The 15496-nt window shown below is 38.4% G+C and overlaps 1 long non-coding RNA gene across 2 annotated transcripts in view; it reads right to left on the minus strand.

The window, feature by feature from the left end:
• Positions 1-15496, minus strand: part of LOC133262520 (uncharacterized) — a 169950-nt gene that overhangs the window by 58232 nt on the left and 96222 nt on the right. Inside the window, exon 6 of one of the 2 annotated variants that reach the window (XR_009741335.1) lies at positions 6238-6346. The exons of the other annotated variant lie outside the window; for it this stretch is intronic. This is a non-coding gene — a long non-coding RNA (uncharacterized LOC133262520). Of the gene's footprint in view, positions 1-6237; positions 6347-15496 lie in introns of those variants that run through there. 2 annotated transcript variants of the gene reach the window in all.

The raw sequence follows: 15496 nt of genomic DNA on the forward strand, positions 1-15496 counted from the left end.
CAACGCTTGCTTTGTGGCCATCACAGATGTTGCTATAGCAATGGACACGTCAGGACTGCACAATACATCTGACCCTGACAATAATTAGTATAGATATTACAAATGAAAACCAGAAAGGATTATGTTTGAGGGGAAAAAAGAACTGTGAGATACCAGAGAAATAAGCAAAGCTGTTGAACATGGGAGAAGCACAAAGTTCATTGCATACAACATGGCACAACCTTGGATTCACTCATTTAAGCTAACTAATTTAGGCATGACAACACGTACAAAACTAAACCCCACAGAGCTTATGAGCTAGAGTTTCTCCATAGTCAATTGAGGAGACAGGAACACTTGAAGACAGCTTCAGCTTGCTTATCAACAAGTATCAGCTAATCTTTGTAGAGTGATCTGCTGCAATCCCAGAAGGAAGCCACCTAAATTTACTAAAGGAAATATTGGTTCAGAGATTATATCAAGTATGCAATATTAGTACATATAGTGATCTAAAGCTGCAAAGTAGATTTCACAGAGTCAGTTCAGAAAGCCAAATCCTTTCCAAAGGGAGGAGAATTAGTAGAAATTATCATATTTAGCAAAAGTGTGTAACAGAGCATTCATCCCAAAAGTGGGAAAAATTGTTTCTAGTCCAGCTAGCCAAGGGGGGTCAAAGCTATACTTTTCAGAGATACAGGTCTGATTTTCAAAACTTGATCCCAGTCTCATTTAGATGATTTACCCACTAACTCTCAAACACAAAAAGCATAAGCTATTCTTGCAGAAAGGCCCAGCGTTTGAAACAAGCCAGCTTGCAATGCAGTGTCTTCATGTGGACCAATGCACCAAGTTCCTATGGCCATACTGATGTGCAATCATGAGATGCCATTCAACTTGGCCTATGACTTGGTACTTTTTGCACTGTTCCGGTCTGCAGAACACAAAAAGAAGTAGGACCTAAAGTTAGATTTTGCACTTTCTTGAAAAGCCTCCCTAATAGCAGGACAATACACAGCACAGCAAAGTGTATAAGGCATAGACCATCACAGTTGCTGCTCTGACGTGTGCTAAATATGGTCTGACTTTTTGCCAGTGGTCTGAGAAATCCAGGTTGAAGGGGGATCACAGGGTCCTTAGACTTTATTTACATATCTCCTCACTCTAACTTAGAGACCAGCTTGGTTGGGAGCAAGGTGTACAACCATATCTTTCTATGGTCAGTTTATTAAAATCATGTAATAAGCTCTGTCCCTTTTACCCCCTTACCCTTATTAAAATTCACCAGTTGGTCTGAATCACAGTCTTGATTAGCACAAGGCAGCAAGAAGGAATCATATAGTAGAAAAAAAACCACCACAAAATACCAGCGGTAAAAACTAAACAACATTCATTGAACAAAATATGCAGGAGGCTAAAAATCTAAACACAGATCACAGCAGAAGCCTCTATTAGAAAGAAATGAAAAGGATTTTGGTTTTGATTTTTAAGAATAAGAATCCGTATTTGTTTAAAATTAAATCCCTATTCTGATCTCTGTTCTGGTCATGGAAGAATGAATCTGGATGTTTATCTTAAATACAATTTTCATTAAAAGATAATAATTCAGGAAATATCCCAGTTGATATGGGAAAAAAAAAAACAAACATGAAAATACTATAATTCAAGTTTTACTTCTCTCAAGCTGCACATGTTGACTTACAATGGCAAAATACTGTTCAAGTGTATACAGATGAAGCCTCATACAGTGTTTTTAGAGGACAGAAAACTAAAACTAGATTTCTGGAGTGTAGTTAAAACTGCTGGTTTAGTAGCAGTAACTACTGTAACAGTAGATGAACTAGAAACACTATAAATAAAACATTCTTTTTGAGCTATATCTAAATTAAAATCTCAGATCCTCATAATTTTGATGTTAGGACTTCAAAGGATGAGAACACCAGCTCTGGAACTTGCAGATGTCTCTCTTTTGTACCCAGAGCCTGAAAATCCAGACTTCAAAATAACACAGGAAGAGCGGTTTGCATACAGACATTTCCTCTGACCATGAGCTCATCCAATAACACAATACATAGTTTTGCTTTACAAACATATGCTTCAGCTGTGGAAAGCACTTACACTTGTGTGTGCAAAGGAATGAGGGAGTTAAAGTGGTTTCCTGATTCCTTGAAAAGGGTGTACATGAGAGCCTAGATAATAGTGCCATTTTGGTTTGCCTTCTTATACCTTGCTAGTCAATGCACATGTGGTTTGGAGGTAATTTTCTCTACTCTCCAGCTACAGCCCCAGACCTCCTGCTTTGGTGTGATGAGGCAGAAGAGGGATCAGCCCTTTCCTTGATGCAAAGGAAGTATATCCCTCCCTCTCCTCCTTGCTCTTGCCCTGCTTTTCATTATATTTGGAACATTCATCCCTGAGAGTGCTTCAGTATTAAATAGTTGGTTTCCAAACAGTACACAAACCTGGAAATACTATTGAGCATACCAATAAGTATATATGTTACACATGGCTCAGCTACGGCACAGGAAAATCACACAACTTGCCCAGGGTCACAGCATGTTCCTATTTGGAAACACAGACTTGAGGCACCTGATTGCCACATCCCTGTTAAGGAAGCTAAACAGCAGTCTCTATTTTAAAGCTAATTTGTTCACTTTAAAGATACAACACAATTTCTGATAGCGCTGCTAATGCAAACTACTACTGATATGAAATGCAATACTTAAATATACGTTGAAGCATTTGACTTCTCTCCCATTCTTAGTATATTTAATTTTGACAGCTCTAAACAAATGTCAAACTTGCTTTCAATTTCCTCCCTCCTCCTCCCCATATTTTGTGCTGGTGCACTGCTAACAGAATTAAAACTTGAAAATAGCCTTAGGCTTTGTAACCACTTTTGAATGGTATCAGAGGCTTTTGTCTATTTCAGAATATAAACTCAAAGATACTAATTTTGCCATGTTTTTAAATAATAAACTAACAAATGTTCATAGCTAAAATAACAAAAATGGGCTGTAAAATGCAGAGAACAAAACAAAAAGGAAAGAAAAATGGGTATCATATTGCAAAGGAAAAAGAGTTAGATTGTCATGAATGTGAAAGGAAATCAATAGGACAACTTTGGAGACCCATTTCAATCTGTTGTTGACATTGTTTTCTAGTAGTAATTTTCTCAAAATGTTAACAGTATTGAGTTTGTTTATTGATTCTATTATTTTTGACCTTGCATTAGTGTGGGCTAATCTTACATGCCATAAAATTTCCTTTCACGGCTAAAATTATTGTATGGCTCTAGGGAAAAGTTACAATAAGGTCACAGCCCCCTTAGGATTTTGATGAGCATATAACTGGCAATAATGAGTTTTTTTGGCTTTCTATATACCTTTCTGTTGTTTACATTTTATTACAAAGTTTAGGCAGGATCGGCATAGAAGCGATCAGTATATTGACTAAAATCATAATAAATTGAAAAGTAAACTTAGGGCAGTTAGATAGGCCTCTAGCAGTGTCAACAGTATAAGCATACAGACAGACAGGGAGCTGAAGCCAATGTATTACTCATTTGCCTGGAGATGCTGCTGCAGAGCACATGATGGGCATAGCCAGCTGTTGCAACATTTATGATTCAGCAGCAATTCCACTTGCCTGCTATGTAACACAATACAACAAAGAGGATGATGAGATTATCCTCACAATAAAACTTTACATCAGGTATTATCATACATATACCTATGAGACCTGATTTGCATTCTCTTGTACTTATGCATTAATTACACAACATTATTTTTACTCAAGATTCCTGTATTAAGTGCTCAGAACGGACAGTACTAAATTAATCAGCAGCTACTACATGGTTCAATAGTTTAGCACCATTACGAGTACTTAAACATTTCTCAGAAGACAAACCCATTTGTTTCAGAGAGGATGCTCTGTGACTCCTTTATGCTGAGTGCCTGAATGCCTCCAAAGTAAAGAACAGATATCTAATGCCCTACATTGGACATGCATCTCTGCTAAAAATATAGACTTGTGAGCAAGCCTATGGATTTTTTTTTGTTTGGGGCTAAACAATTATTTTCATAACTGACAAATAGTCTGACATTTTGAGTTCCTAATAGCTACAGTGGCTGTTTAGAAAGCATCCAAAGAGCCAACAGTCAGGTTTATATCAAAAGGAGATATTTTGGATTCTGAAAACTCATAAAGGTCTAGACATACCCAGATGTTCCTTATAAAAGAACTTTAACACCAGAGAAAAAAACACCCAAAGATAGGCTAAGTGCCCTGCTTGAAGGCTGCATAGTATATATGTCCCCAGAGAAGAGAGCTGGAGGGAGATTTATTGTTTGAGGCTTTTAGCCTCAAGCTTAATTTTTAAAGGTATGTATTTCCCTAGAAACAGGATAGTTTCATTTAAAAGTCACAGGTGCCCCGAAGCTCTGCTTAGATTACCTCAAATTTCATTTAATAACGGGCTTGAAACTTGAGTCAAATTATTTATTACAATGGGCAATATTTTTGTCTGGTTTTCCCTTATGGTCATCTTTGGTGCTAAAAGGGCTCAATAAAAATTAAAAATTATAGCAGCTTATACTGTTCTGCTGATGAAGGGTTTTTCTTCAAACTGTCTTTGAACCTGATATGTAGTTCGAGCCAAGCCTTCCGTGTAATCCTAAAACAAGTAGCAGTTCATCTCAGTTTATCCCAGGCTAATGTATCCCAGTCTCAAGTTTTGTTTTTAGAGTTTTGATGTCCAAATCCTGACAGCAGAAATCGCTATGGGAACACAAACATGAGTTCGTGCAAAATGCAGTAATTAGAACTAGACTTACACAATGGTTAAAAATACAGATTCTTGTACAGATAAGATTTGAAAAGTCGATCAAGAGAGATATCAAAAAGAGCTGAACAGAGACAGATTTGTCACTTTCTGGTCAATGTGGAAAATACAGAAAGGTTCACCCTCTTGCTTTGCATCTTGTCTAGCAAAACCCACATCAAATTAGAGGGTTTTTTTTAGAAACATATTTTGTTCTTTGTCCCCTATAAATAGAATCAAGTGGCCACATACTTGTTGAATGTTTGGGTTTTACTGAATCACTATTTTCCCACTGAAAACAGTATAAAAATTGTTCTGTTGCAATAGTGTCAAGTACTGTTTCTTTACTAAATTGCGATATGTCTGATTTTTCTTTGAAGAAACTCATGCATGACCTTTTTCTAGAAACACAGTAACTATTAGGGCTTTTTGTTATATGCTTTAAACAATTTAAGAAGACACTTTCTTAAATACAAAAAGAAATTAAAAAGTCACACAGTGAAAACTTCTGTTTTGCTGTAAGATCTCTGTTCTCACAATATTGTCCTTCAGGAAAGAGCTTCCATCCAACAAACTGGAAATGCCACAGACACTACAGCATCGTACTGAAGCCCACTAAGAAAATACTTGAGCACATGCTTAAATATTATCCAGGTTGTCTAATCTGTATTGTCTACTTTTGCTGTTATTACATTTTTGTGGTATTGGATAAAGAACAAAGGAAAACAAAGTTGGAGAAGATTTAAAGAAGCAGGAAGCCAAAGTAACTTAAAATAGGGGAAAGCATTTTCCACGACCTGATTTGATAAACAATCAGGTTTATTTCTCTGCAGTCCAGTTAAAAAGAATTTAAGAAATCAAAATACAGAGAGATATTTACCTTATTAAAATTAAATAGGCATCAGTATCTTTTTTTTTAAGAACTCTCAAATGCAGAGACTCAGAGGTGAGACAAGTCCAAGCCAGTTTTTACAAGACTCGTCTGTAGAAGCTTACAGAAGCTCTTACACGCAACAACGATCATCATATATGGGTTCCTAACACAGGATTTCAAAAGGGGACTTGAAATGGTCAGCAGTTTTACAGGCACCATTAAGTCTAAGTAGAAGTTGACAGAATTTAGGGGATGAGTCTCATTTGAGATATGACTATCTTACACACCTTTGGCAGTGCAAATACACCGTAAAGTGAGCATAAGTTACATTCACTAACAGCTAGAAAGTTCTCAAAAACATCAGTAAAAGGCAGTGAAACTTAAGCTTCAATGTCACTTTGGTGCTTTCTGAAACCATTACAGAAATCTTTCAAAACCCTCTAAAAGGCAGAAGAAACCATAACACCAGCCTGGGGAACACATCCAGTGACTCTAACAGGAGGGCAGTATACATACATATGTGTGTCCAGAAAGTATCTGATGAAGCATCTGTGTAGTGATTATAATTACTCTTATGGCTGTGTACTGATGTATCTGTTGCTGTTACCTAAGGATGCTGCATTTCTCAGGATAGTAAGTGTCTATGGATCACACTGTAACAGGCACATGGACACCTGGATAATTCCATATATAAAAAAATAAAAGCATTCAATAAGCTTCTGTTTTAGAGATCCTTTATCTTTTTTTTTTCCATTTTTCTTTTTTTTTTTTTTTTCTCAGCTCCATCTAGACTGAAGGATTAGCCCTGTGAGGTACCAAAAGCAGACTCCCCCTTCTGTAGAAAGCCTGCTGCATGAACGCAGTAACCCCCAAATTCAGGTTCCCCTCTACACAGCAGACAGTACTATATAAGCTTATTTTTGGTCATTCCAGGTAACTGAAAATGTGTGGATTAATTTTTTAGGTACTGTGGGAAACAGAGAATTTTAACCTCCTTCTGCAGGGAGCAAAACCTCTTATAACTGTGCTCCTGAACTACTGAGTGAGGAATTGCACCTTGAAGACATGGGCACATTCAGGAAAATACTGCAGGCTGTGATTTCAAGAGGAAGGGAACCGTCATTCTTAAGGAGATTTGAAATGAAGGACTTCTCAACGCCTTCTCCTATCATCTAGCTTCTACTGAGATGTTTGCTAGTTTCCCACTGACCAGGCTATATTCCAATGCAATGCATTTAATCCTCCCAGATACAAGGCAACTACTTATCAGAAGAGGGATCTAGACGCTACTCCAAAATGTTGAAATTTCTGGTACAATACATAAGCTTCTTTCACGTATGCAGTGTCTGTCATCAGATGTTTATATGACTAAAGAAACCCATCCTTTAGTCTCTTTGTTTCTCTCTGTTCCATAGCTCTAAAATGGAAACATCAGGGCCTCCCCACCCGTAGAAATCACACCAGAGAGCCCATACCAAGGACAAGGAGGGGCTTGGGTGCTGCAGTGGTGGAGTTGTAGAAGTTGCAGCTTAGTACATAGAATAGACCCCAGAGCCCACTCCTTTGCCACCCACCAAATGCTTGTTTTCTGCTGTATCTGCCTTTAAATCAGCTCTGAGCTGCTCTTTTCTGTCTGTTACCAAAGACATTGCATGAATTAAATTCATTTTGTCTACTTCATTTCAGAAAGACAGAAAAGACAAGACAGAAAATGATGTGTGGCTTATGGAAAAGAACTGACACAATGAGTGGTGGCCTTTGATATCCCTTCTGGGAGTTATAACTCAAAAACCCCTCCTGATCTGTTTTCCCCACTTCTTTAAGGTTTACAAATTAAATTCATTTGGAATCAAATTTAATTCAATGATACCTGAGCTTTGCCACCAATCACTTATCTGTGCTTAATGTGATACTTCCTAGGCCTCTACACATGCATAAATTCTCTAAACTGCTAATGAAGTATTAAATCTAGTTCTGGACCCACTGATCTCTATTCTCTCCTCCATTCTTCTAAAATGATCTTCAAGTTGTGGTCCCCAAGCCCCATAGATTATAATCCATAATGGATTTGCAAATTGAGCAAAGAAACAGCAGTTTATAAAACCATTATTTGGTGGTTAAAGTTTGCAGTGTACCAATAATCAGCAAACTGGAAGTTTTACATATCAGAATGCAAGCGGGTGAACTCCAAAGTCAGCATGCTTCATTCCAGAGAACTACCAGCGGCACCAGTACCTCCTACCGCTGTTGACTTCAGTTATAATTTTACACTAGAAGAGTATTAAGTTCAATATGCACATATCAAATGGTGATAAGGTCAAAGTTGCTGCCAGAGTCCAGACAGACCTTTCAACCAGCACCAATGTGATAAAACTTCTGAAAAATGCCACAAAAATTGTCAGCTGTAAGAAACGCAGAGGAAAGAAGAGGCTATGAAAGCAGCTCTGGGTTCAGAAGTTATAGTAAGAGGTAGTAAATAGCAACCACTGCATCTCCTTGTAAAGGTATAAACCCATCAGACAGGTCTGATGATTGGTAACATTCATGGTTACTTTAACTCAATAGCAAGGATGAACACTCTCCCACTCTTTCGTAACACCAAATTCAACACCTCGCCTTGGTAAAACACTTTTCCTTGTAAGTTCTGGGACAAAAAGAGAAGCATGACAGAACAAGCCAATTTGCACATGCAGTAACCCACCTACTACTGTACCCAGCATTGATTTGTCTGCTGAACATTCTCAAACATTCATTTGCATGAGAAATTACCCAACCCAACAATTACTTGAATGCACAGTTGGAGTAACTACAGACAGAGATGAAATAACTGTGCTTATCTTTGTGCGCATACTCACATAGCAAAGTTTTCCCAAATCTGGGACTAATACAAGAATCACAACTTCCTTGCACACCTTTCTTTGTCTGCAAACTCAGGCTCTTCTGTTTCTGGAAATAGCTACTAATTCATTATTATCACTGACATTTCTTGCAAATTCATGTGTTTCCCTAGCAGTGCCTGTTTCCTCAGTTTCATTATTATCAAACAGCTTTGCCGTGATAGACTGCTGATCCTCATCTTCATATTGATTAATTTCATTTTCACATGCATCATCCTGATTTTCAACATCTTCAGCACAGTCTTTTCACAATGAGTCATTTGCAAGACAGATTTTCATTATTGGAGTCATCATCAGCGTAGGAATGTGCTGGACCAGTTTCAGGTACAAGGCCGTATCCTGCTCAGTTACATCAGTATAAATTAGAAATGCACATACAAAACAGAATTATTCAAAACCTCCAGTGATGTAAGGAATAAACCAAATCAGGCCCACAGTGTTTGCTTCTCCCTGCCTTTTGGCTGTCTCGGGAAGAAATATGCCAATCAAACTTGGGCTTGATTCTTATCAATATAATTAAAATGCAATTTTTTTTTTTAATTAATTTGTAGATTAAACAGAGTCATTTTATTATGTTTATCTCGGACATCTGAAATGTTTAAGCATTTAACATTACCAAGTTAGCTAAATAAATCTTTAATTTAGTATAATTAGATTTGTTTAAATTAAAAAATATATTCATATTCCAAAATAGTTTCATATTCACTTGGAATACTAAATTTGAACTTAAAATAACTTGTAGCTGTCCCTGCTTTTTCAGTGTACAGGTCATGAAATACTGTTATTTAATATGATGCATGCTCTTCTATACATACTAATCCAGACCCATGTCATCAGTTCTTCAAACTCATTCTGGCAAGAAGAGCAAGGCATCTGTCGTGTTGAGCAGATAAAGGTATAAAATGCTCTAGAAGGGTTCAAAAGCAACTGGCAAATTCACAGAAGGAAAATCCATCCCACCAGGCTTGTCTGTGGAAGCCTGGCCTGCAGCCGAGGGGTGCTCAAGGCACTACTGTTGTGTGAGATGCTCAGCCACTGGCCTGGCAGACAGGGTGCTACCCGGACCTCTGGTGTGAACCTCAACATGAGAACATAATGGCTTTAACAGGAAGATTATTGCTGTCTAATGCCCTTCTAAAACCTAGAAGCATGAGATTAGGTTGCCTTCCTTTTAATGTGCGCAATTACAGATGTTACTGTAGGTCATAAAATTATCAGCTATTATATTAAAATCCAGTTCTAGAGCCAAACTTCTGCCGGTAAGAGGACTTGGAAAGTAGCATAGCCAATGGAAACTGTATGACACACACAACCTGAAGCAATGGTTTGTCTTACATTTCAAAAAATGCACCCTACTGAAGGACCATTTCCCCTCTTTCTTTTTTGTGAACCTTTTCTTCTTTGGGAACAGGCCCCAGCCTTCCCTGCAGCAAACTGTCAACTTTATCTGTGGAAAAGGGAAGAGGGGAAGTGGAGGGTAGGAAGAGAAGGAGAGGGGCAGCAAGAAGGCATTGTGAAAAAGGACCATTCAGATGCTGGATTTCTGGCAAAGCCATCCTAATTTCTTTTGGCTTTCCCCATCCTCTAGATTTCTTCAGTCTTTCTTCCTGAGCTCTTTTTTTGGACTCTTTAAGCTGCTTTCCACAAAACTGCACAAAGTGCTGCACCCTAAGCCCCACGGGGTTGTTTCCCATGTCTCGAAGGTCATGGTCTTCTTCACATATCCCAGTTGCTTGCCACAGAACAGCACTGGCAACTCACACTCAGTTGACTGACTTGCAGAACCAGCTGCTAAGCAGTTGTTTCCCTGTGTTCTTTTTGCTCAGCTGATTATTCTTGCTGAGGCACAGGACCTTGGATTTGTCTTTCTTGAACTGCATCCTTTTCTTCAGGTTATTTCCCCTGCTTATATCACTTTGAATTCTAATCCCATCTTCCAACATAATCACAACCCTTCTCAGTTTGTGTCATTTGGAACGGTAATAAACACTCTCTCTGGTCCATCACACAAATCTTTAATGAAATATCACTAGACCTACAGAAACCCACTTAATATATCTTTCAAGTTCTACAGTAAGCCATTGATAAGTATTTTTGAAGTGAGTTTTTCAGCTAACTAGTATTTTCAGCTGGGTGATGCTTTTTACTGGGATATCCCTTGGAGCTCTCCCAAAATCTTATGATGGATGGGCATATGAGTATGGACACTATCCACAGGAAATGGCTACAGTTTTATTTTGAAAGAGATGTTGGCAGTGAGCATATTTTCACCTGTTATTTCTATGTCTTCCAGAAAAAACAAAGCAATATAAAAAGCAGGCTCTATCAGTTGTCAAGTTTTGTTCAAGCCTCACACAAATTAAAATCAATTGAAATTGTATTTCAGGGCTCCTTTCAACTCAGCCTTAACATGGGTACACATGTGTACCTGCATACTTCTGTATGCTTTCTGCTGAATTCTGCTGCTATATTAAACCGTGCATACACATTAACAAGCTTAGATCCAGTTTTACAATTTATGTGAAGGTGACTACAGATATTGTTATTTGCCCTCATAGCTAAACATGAGTCCAACAAGGTATGAAGAGGATTTTGTGCCCATAAAGCTGAAGACAGTTTTTCCAGAGACTTTTAACTTTTAATGAGAGCTAGATTTATCTGTGGACCATACAATCACATTGGAATCAGAAGATCTTTGTTTTGGCTACTCCTGTTTACTGTTTACTATAGTTATTTGACATTTCTCTAGTGGGAAAGGTTTAACAGGAAGTTAAGATGATGTAAGATATTTTAAGATGACTCCTTTCCTGACCTGCCCCCACATACTTGTACCTGCAGTTCAGCTGCATTTCCACGTGAAGCTGCTTCCACGTTTTTTGCTTTTCCTCTGGAATTCCTTTTGCTGTCTTTAATGGTCAGTCCCTAATTTTAGGAAACTATTCTCATCTGATGAACCAGCTCTTAGAAACCTCACTTTAAAAACCCATTCCATAAGTGCTTGCATTTTTCATGAACTTTGGGTGCATGTGGTCTCAAGGACAGTATATTCTGTATTTCAACATCAGGGAAAAAAAGCCTAACATCAAAAATCATATGCTATTAAGAGATCATTTTGTTCGATCAGTTTAAAGAGCAGGACTCAGAAGTAGCACGTTAACCTTGAACCTACGGCTTCTCTATGCAGCGATCAGCAGACCGTCAGGCTCTTGTGGGACACTGTACCTGTCTTGACTTTACTGAGCTAACTCATGGGGAGGACAGTTTTATGAAAAACTGAGATCCCTGGAGAAGGGTGTCAGACTTTGCGCAGATGAAAAGCTGGCAATCCTGTGCACATATCCTTCTGCACATCATAAAGAGGTGACAGTTACAATAGTGTTTATTAGAGTGGAAATTTTTCATGCTCCTGTGGTATCTGATAACTGTTATATGCGCTAACGAATGACTCGCGAATAGCTATCAGAAGTAAGCTGGAGCATAAAGTAAAAATTCAAAAGTCAAAGGGAGCTTCAGATTTTCAGGCAGCAAAGGCTTCTCACAACTCACACACCCACTGAGCTTGGAGCATCCCAGTAAAGGACCAAATGCAGTCGTGCTTTGCAATAAAGCCAGGGAGATGGTACAAAACAATAATTACAAAGGAACTCTGCCAGCTGCCTGTATTCTTCCCTTTCAGACAAAGGCGTATCATAGACTACAAGATAATGGTCATAATGTGCCATTTGAACCAAGTTTCCATCTACCATTAATTCTGCAGGCATAAAATTTCACTTTTGCAAATTATTGCTTGGATCTCATACGACGATTTGAGAGTCTAAGGGAATAGGAGGTTGTTTTCAAATCTTCATGTTTTTTCTCAGCACAGTCCTGAGCCGCATGAGAGTCTCACATAGACACAAGCAGAGCTGGTACATGACTCTGAATATGGCCACACCTGCCGGGCTTCCCTGTATCATTTACAAGACAGGCTGCTCGAAGGGGACACTGGTTTTCATTTGGGTAACACCCTTTATTATTGTAATGAAGATGCCATTTATGCATTTTCTTCCTGAATAAGGGTTCATGTTGCCTTTGTAATTCTCTGTCTGGTATGTTTAACAGCCTCAAAAAACAAGCAAGGAAATTTTCAAAGGTGAACCTCAGTGCTGCAGTCACTGCTGAGGAGCAGGATGTAGCTGACTAACACCAACATTCTGGCACCAAGACATTCTGCTGTTTAGCCAGCTGTTCACCTATAAGGCTTTACTGGGCTGCCCCCACCACAGCACTTATAACCTAAGATAAGAAGGTCTTACAACATGAAAAGTCATCAAGTAAGCAGGAATCCATACATTTCATATAGCCCATAAAAGGACTGTCTTAAATACATGCAGTTCCTTTTGTCACAGAAATACAGAACAGCATCACCTGCTTTCCAGAGTTGGCCACAGTCCCCTTTCATCTCTGTATTAAATATATCTGCTCATCATATCACTGAAATAGCAACTGAGTTTCCTTTGCCCCTTGATTTTCTCTAGGCAATATAAAATTCAACATTCAAGGTGCTCTTTTAAAAGTAGGTTACCTCCCGATGAAAATAAGAGTTCATATTTGTGCTGACAGTAGTGGATGATGTTAGTACTGTGCTGCCGGTATGACAAAAAAAAAACCAACCAACAAACCACAAAACACCAAGAACAAAAGATACCTTCACTTCCTCACTAAAATTCCCTCAGTTTGAGTCAAGGACAGGTTTCACTGCTTCAATTAGCAAGCAAACGGTATCGTACTCCAAATGAATTGAGAATTGTAGAGCAACACTCTCACTATTTTCAGAAGGCATGGAGACTTTCACAACTGGAAAGACTTCTTAGAAGATGCTTTTTCTTACCATGAAAAAAAGAAAGCTTATATTTTTTACAGGAAAGATCCATCCTGTGTGTCCCCCCCCACGCCTTGGAGCTGTAATTCCTTTAGTACTCCCTGTAAGATCTCTAATCTTTACAGTCAAGTACAAAAGCTACTAATATAAATATTTGCAATACTATCATACGCTGGAGAGCCTTGAGTGATGAACTGTTCTGTAATTTGCAGCCCACTAGCTGTGGGTGCTGTTTCCATTATGCAGAAGGAATGCGGTAGTCTGACAGAAAGTATTAAACAAAGGGAAGGTTTTACACAGTGCTAAGTACGGGGGTTTGCCACTTCAGAGTGAAGTACTACAACGTATTTGTACTACTTCTAATAAGACAAGGATAAGTAAATCAGGGTCACCAAGTGGACTGTTCCAGTGAGTTATGAAAGTGAGAGCAACAAACTTGAATTTACAATGCATGCCCTTTAGCTAAATCTGAGATTTGTTGCAGTTATTTTGGCCTTATTAAAGTATAATATTAACATCCATGAGAGAAAATTTGTTATTCCAAAGACACTTCTATACCAAACAATGCTATATTTAGAGACAATAACTATCGTGCATTGCATAATCTGGCATTTGTGCCACAAGGGAGTCATATGGCATTATTCACTAATGACAGAAAGGCTTCTGGCTCCTTTTCCTGGTGCAATAAATATCTTTTTAGAGCAAGCAAACTAGAGGGGGTGTATTGTGGTACTGTGGAAATGGAAGTATTTTTCCTACTTGTGTGGTAGGATTTAAATTTTCTCAAACTTTAAAAACCAATAATAAATAAAATACAACTAAGAGATCACTACTGAAAATTCAATTTGAGATAATAATGAATTATTATTATATATTGAGATAATAATGAATTATTACCTGTTGCTACTGTTCAATGGCCTGCACAAGTTTGGTAAGCTCAGGCTAAGGGGATGTGGTACTTGTAAGATAGAAATCATCAGAGTGCAAGTACAGTATGGATTTGGGTTACTGCTTCTTCAGCAAGGATGAGATGTCACAACTGTTCCATGACTGGACTGGACTTAGGCTATAACTCTCTATGAATCAACTGTTCTTGGCAAACCTAACTTAAGTTTCTTCTTTTCAAGAGATTTTGGCAAGCGGATTGTGATTCTTAAGCACCATTCTTAGAAGAATAACACTGGTTAAACAACAGAAACTAAGCATTTAGGAGAAAAAGAGATTTTAAACCAATAAGCTACACATACACCTATAGTACCTAAACCCCTGGTGAGAAAAAAAGATAATTCTGGCACTTTCTTCAAACTTTCCAGAAGTGCCATCTTCTGGTTTCTTTCCCCTTTGTGAGAGACACATCCTTTTTCTAACTTGCCAGAGTAGATCTGATTGTCTGTGTTATTTTCCTGCCCTAGTTAAAAGTAGTTTTGTCAGTCTGATGATTTTTTCTCATTGTCAGCAAGGTTAATGCTTTGGCATTGGTCCTTAACAACTAAATGATTTGCGGTAAGACGGCCTGTCACAGACCTCTCCTGCATGAGCTTTTTCTGTATCCCCAGACTGTCAATCCTCTGTTGTGTTAAACCAATTTGATTGTGAAAAAACAAAAGACAAAAAAATCCAAATCCCCATAAAAATAACCAAGCCAGTATGTAGCTATTGCAGAACAGTTTCAAATCCATCAGTGTCACTAGAGATTTGATCTTTCCAGTGGGTTGATTCACAAAGTAAAAGTGACGGGTGTCTCCAAGAGATCCCCAGCCCAGCACAGTGCTGTTCCCTTCAGATGGACAGCTAAGGGGGGCAGGAAAGCAGGACAGCCACAAGAGCAAGAATCACCCTAAATCTTCAAACTGCAGAAAACATTCCTCTATTCAAAACAGGAACAACAGGCTGCAGGTATTGATGAAGTTAACGAAGCTTGCTGCTTTGAATCACAACTTTTTTTCTCTCTGACTTGGTAGTGCTCCTAACTCCTTCATTTTTGGCATTTTACCCCCCTCCATCTCATTGCTTCCCAAGTCCCTTGGAAGCTTCCTTTTTAACTTGTGAGATGTTTTTGAGGCACA

Source organism: Pezoporus flaviventris, unplaced genomic scaffold (assembly GCF_033815535.1).
Source record: "Pezoporus flaviventris isolate CSIRO_AGI_PZ_B2104156 unplaced genomic scaffold, CSIRO_AGI_Pfla_v1 ptg000213l, whole genome shotgun sequence".
NCBI lineage: Eukaryota > Metazoa > Chordata > Aves > Psittaciformes > Psittacidae > Pezoporus > Pezoporus flaviventris.